This window comes from Psammomys obesus, unplaced genomic scaffold, assembly GCF_907164565.1.
Source record: "Psammomys obesus unplaced genomic scaffold, mPsaObe1.curated_primary_1811, whole genome shotgun sequence".
NCBI classification, from domain to species: Eukaryota; Metazoa; Chordata; class Mammalia; order Rodentia; family Muridae; genus Psammomys; species Psammomys obesus.
Window position 1 is genome coordinate 14,444,919 of NW_026596109.1, and position 4,700 is coordinate 14,449,618.

At 45.8% G+C, this 4,700-nt stretch overlaps 1 pseudogene; it reads right to left on the reverse strand.

The window, feature by feature from the left end:
- Window positions 1-3,307: 3,307 nt before the first annotated feature.
- LOC129692609 (40S ribosomal protein SA-like) lies at window positions 3,308-4,395 on the reverse strand (annotated as a pseudogene).
- Between the last annotated feature and the right edge of the window lie 305 nt (window positions 4,396-4,700).

The window sequence follows — 4,700 nt, forward strand, 5'->3', positions numbered from 1 at the left end:
TGGATGGATGGATGGATGGATGGATGGATGGATGGATGGATGGATGGACAAATGAAGGCATTAATGATAAAATATAAAGGATGTTTGTTCTCAGACATTTTTTTGTAATTGTAAGTGGACAGCCAGACTTACAGACACATAACAATGATTTCGACAAGGTTGGACAGAAGCACATGCACACCTGTTAAATGTTCCTCTGAACAGAAGCTGCAGTCTATAAAAGTGTTTGAGTGCCCTCTAGAGGTCAAACTTGTTCTGCAGGCTTTACAATGACTACCAATAGACAAAATGATTCTCCAGAAAGGCTGTCAGCACAGCATGATGACCCCTGCTCATGGCAAATGGTTGGTAGAAAGCAAGTTTCCACAGGCAGAGGCAAAAATCTACCTCAATTTCCCTGATCACCACAGAGCACACTAACTTCCCACTCTCTCAAAGACCCTGGTGTAAAGTCCTTTAGAACTTTACTGGTGCCAATGCAGAGCAATTTCTTTCTTCAACAGACACTACTGATGTATGTTTAGTCTGTGGTTATCAGTGTGAGTTGTCCAATTCGGATTCGCAGGGCACTTCCTGGACTGGGAGGGTTATCAGCCTCCCTCTTCTTCCCATGAGAGAAGCATCCTGGACATCCTGGAGATTTCTGAAATGTCCTCAGAACCAGATTCCCACTTCTGGAAGATCACATTCTACCATTGCCAGGAATCTTAAACATCTGCATACTTGTACCTTGGTGTGATGGAAATCACCGGGAGGCAGCAAGACTCACTGCTGGCATCCCAGCCCTGACACTTGCGAAATGTACCAAGTACTGACAGTTAGGCAAACTGATTAACCATTTGGGATGATATTTTCCAGTGTTGTTAAATGGAATAAGAAAACTTATCTGTTGGTCACATGGTAAGAATTAGCAATAGTGTTTACTATTTACATAGAACCTAGCACAACTCCTGAAGCAAAGTACTAAGAAAATTCTAGGTCATCCTGTTGTGATGACAATTTCCAGATATAAGATTATTTCACCTATTTTTCAAAATATTATTTTTATATACACATGTATGATAGGTGAGACAGAAGTTAACATATTTTTTTCACCCAGAGGAACTTCCTGCTGCTGTAATCTGACAACTCTCGGATAGCCTATTACCTTGATACAGTCCTTTGATTTTGCTCCTAACACTTTGGCTGTATCCTTCAGCTACTGCAAACAATGACCGGGTGCACACTGGGAAGTAAAATTACTCTAATGGGATTCTTTGAGGCCAACAGAGTGTCCTTTGCACAGTAACTTACTCTGGAGAAGCTGAATTGCTCTAGCGTCCAACCTATCTCTTGCTACCCAACAATAATCAAGACCAGACCCTACAGACTGAGTTCGTTTGAGGGTATTGCAAAACTCTTCCTGCCAAACAAAATTCTTGGAAAAGTCGGAAAGGGGCGGTATCACAGGCAGCTAGGCCTTGAGCAATAAATAGAAGAGGTCATGCAACCTGTTTTCATGCTCAGGTGTCTGCAGCATGGCATCTGGTGTTGGGTAGCACTCAATCAGGGATGGTTCTTACTGCGGACACTGTTCCATGTGGTTTCTTGTTAATCTGATCCAGAGCTCGTGCCATCTGGTTGTAGCCCATCTGGGCTCACTTAGCCATCTCTTGTGAATGCTTACTCAATGACCTGAGAGAGTTCAGGAGTACTCAGGGCAGAAGTCTAAAATGTGCTTCACACGTTTCCTTTTTCTGCACATGGTTTCCCCAAAGCACCTCCGAACAATGCCTGCCCTCTGAACGATGCTAATAGGAGCAGCTCACTCTACAAATCTCTGCTTGTTTTAAGAATAGCTGCTCACTTTGAAGCCTGCCTTTTCTTTGTCTTTTCTCCCTCGGTGTTATATTGCATGCAAGGAAACAGGGAGGAGGAATAGAGAAGGAGATACAGTAATAGTGCTTAAGAAAGTGACAAAGTCCAGAGGCCTGGAAACATCTCCCCAGGGTGTCTTTCTCCAGCAAGCCCACGCTTGCCCCACAATTGTTGCCGAGACAATACCATGGCAACCTAGGCAAAATGGCCAGTTAAGAGAAAAGTGGAGCTGCCATTCTCTCTGCCCAAAGTGCAGCTTTCTTATAATGCACACTTAATTACATTAGGGCCATGGAGAATAAATCAGATCCCCTGGGCCCATTGCTGAGATGTCCTTACGGATGGAAACATCCGCATCCGTGTCTAGGTTTATGGGTGATGAATGTCAGCACACTGTCCTGACGGTGAAATAACACCATCCGCTATAGAACACAGGTTACGTGTAGTCAAATTCCTCAAAAAGCAATTTCTGAATTAGAGGTGATAACAGCCAGAGGGGTCTGCCCTAAAACAGTTCAAGCGCTTTTAAGCCTTCCTGCCGCCCTGGAGTCACCTAAGGAGCTTTTTTAAAAGAAAATTTTGTTACACTTTAACTTATTTATTTACTTTTTATGTGCACATGTTAGGGAAGGGGTTGTGAGTGTCATGGCCCTCATGAGAAGGTCAAAGGGCGATTCACAGGAGTCAGATCTCCCCACCTCCTATGTCCTCAAGATAGAAGTCATGTCATCAAACTGGGCATCAGACACCTTAGACAGCTGAGCCATCTACCCAAGGGCCCTAAGTTTCAAAAAGAAAAAAGAAAGTACACACCCCGCTTCAGACATGTTAAGACGGCATTCTTTGAGACAGGGTCCAGTTTTCAGTACTTTTTAACCCCCCAGATGATTGGTAACTGCAGCCCAACCCTATGATTACACGAGTAGAGGCTTGGAAGTTCCTCAGCTGATGGTGGCTGTACATAATTTCAGATATGTGGTGGCGTTCTGGGTCTAGCTCACACCTATCCTTTTCACTCCATCTAGCTTCCATGTCTCTGCTTCATCCCCTAAGTCATTAGAGTTATGTGGCTCTCCTACAGCACTCCAGAAACCCCATTCCTAAAACAGCCTTCTAACTTTTGGATCCACCACACCCTTCCCATGCGGTGATATTTTTTTTTCTTCCTTTATTGAAAGTCATTGCAAACAGACTAGATGAATAATTGTTATTTGGTGAACTACTGCACAAAAAGGTTACAGAATTTAATGGTGATGAGTTGTACATTCCAAAACAGCTAGATAGGAGGAGTTTTTAATTAAATTTTTTATATTAATTACAGTTTATTTACTTTGTATCCCAGCTGTAGCCCTCTCCCTCATTCCCTCCCAATTCCACTCTCCCTCCCTCTTCTCCTCCCTGCCCCTCTCTAAGTCCACTGATGGGGGAGGTCCGATAGGATTTTTAATACTCCTACCCTCTGAACTATTCTAACTGAAGCAAAAGCATGAGAGAGCAGACACGCAAATTCCTCAGCTATGATCATGAAATATGCATGCATGGTGTCACATCATAGTACAGTCATAAACATGCACAATTACTTCTGTCAAACTTTTTTTCAGCTTTTAGGAACTTTGTTTTCCTTCCACCTTTTTCCCCCTTTGCTCAGGTGTCTGCAGAGCAGCTCAGGACCCCTCAGTGGTGGCTCCAACCCACTCAGTGGCCTGCTCTGTGGGAGCTGCTGACCAGTCCTCAGCGGCTGGCTGGGCACTCCAGTCTTCAGTAGGTACCTGCTGGATGGGTAGAGAGGGCACCTGCACGCCCTCAGACCAGTCTGCCACCTCAGGCTAAACAGCAGTGAACTCAAGAGCTGGCACAGTCCATTCGCCCTGGAATTCCTCCTTGGTCACGGCCTTCTCAACAGCAGCCTGCTCCTCCTCCTCAATACCCTCTGGGTCTCTGCAGAAGTAAATATCAGACACAGGGGCTCACAGGAGATAGCGCCACACATTTGGAGTACTTGCCGGGCCAGCATCCACCACATCGGCCCACCGAATGAGCCCCCTGTTGTTGCACGGAACGGCAATGTCCACACAGCACAGAGGAGAATCTGTGTCGCACAGAGCGATGGTGGGCAGGTTGACGTAAGAGGCCTCTGTGAAGGGCTGAAGGTCAGCCCTGGGATCAGTCACCACTAGAAGCCGTGGCTCCCTGAAGGCTGCTTGGATCGGGCGAGTGAAGGTCCTGGGTGTGAAGCGGCCAGCAAATGGAGCGGCTCCAGTGGCAGCAGCAAACCAGCGCGGCTCTCTGGCCAATGTTCCTGGAGGAGACGAAGCTGACATCAGCAGGGCTCTCAATGGCAACAACAGCCCAAGCTGCAAGCAACAGCTTCTCCCAGGTCCACTTCAGATTTATGATGTCAATACCAACTCTCTTTCTCTTGTAGATGTATTGCTCCACCTGAAAGTCAAGGTTGGTGCCACCTAAGTGGGTTCCTGCGGCAAGGAATTTGAGGGCATCCTCCTCTTTTATCTGCAGGACATCAAGGGATCCGGACATTGTGTAAGTTTCTCTTACACAAGGGTTTCCTTAAGATGGGAATCAAGAACAGTGCCATATGGACCATTCCTGGGCAGTGAAGAAAGGCTTCCGTCAATTTTTTTTTTTTTTTAATTTTAGTTTTATAAAAGACTTTTTTGACCACCAGAGGGAGCCAAACACCGCCCTCTGTTTTCATAAACCCACAGGTTGGAAAAATCAAGCAGGGAACAAGGAGGAAGCCAGGCTGCTGGCTAAGTGGGGATCATTAGACATGTCCCCCAAGTCACCTTTCATGCCTGAGACTTTTCTAGTCACCCTGAAGA